General features: G+C 38.4%; 1 non-coding gene across 1 annotated transcript; it reads left to right on the top strand.

Annotated features, from left to right (window-relative positions):
* The first annotated feature begins 209 nt into the window (after positions 1-209).
* Positions 210-316, top strand: LOC139845830 (small nucleolar RNA R71). Its single transcript, XR_011758586.1, has one exon. It is a non-coding gene; the product is annotated as a small nucleolar RNA R71 (small nucleolar RNA).
* The last annotated feature ends 218 nt before the right edge of the window (positions 317-534 follow it).

Genomic DNA, 534 nt, shown 5'->3' with positions numbered 1-534 from the left:
GGCTAGAATCGGCTCTAGCCACTTTAGATGATCTAACGATGTCTTTTTCTTGGTGCCACTCATGTGAGTGGGAGGCTGTGTTATCAATAATTTTGTAAGCTTCAGTTGCGGTTTTCTTCATAATGGAACCACCAGCTGCTATGTCAATGTCTTTTCGTGTAGTAATGTCGCATCCTTGGTAGAATATTTGTACTATTTAATAAGTGTGTAAACCGTGTTGAGGACATCCTCTCAACAACTTTCCAAATCTTGTCCACGCTTCATATAAAGTTTCATTTGGCTTTTGTGTGAATGTAACAATTTCTTCTTGAAGTCTCACGGCCTTAGATGCCGGAAAGAATCTTTTAAGAAATTTCTCAGCTAAAACATCCCATGTATCAATCGCCCCTTCAGGTAACGATTATAACCAATCTTTGGCTTCTCCCTTTAAAGTCCAGGGAAATAACATGAGATAGATCTGTTCATCCTCAACTTCTCTGATTTTGAATAGAGTACAAATCCTATTAAAGGTACGAAGATGTTCGTTTGGATCTT

Source organism: Rutidosis leptorrhynchoides, chromosome 4 (assembly GCF_046630445.1).
Source record: "Rutidosis leptorrhynchoides isolate AG116_Rl617_1_P2 chromosome 4, CSIRO_AGI_Rlap_v1, whole genome shotgun sequence".
Lineage (NCBI taxonomy): Eukaryota > Viridiplantae > Streptophyta > Magnoliopsida > Asterales > Asteraceae > Rutidosis > Rutidosis leptorrhynchoides.
The sequence above is the reverse complement of the archived record's forward strand: the minus strand, read 5'-3'. Positions and strand labels throughout refer to the sequence as shown.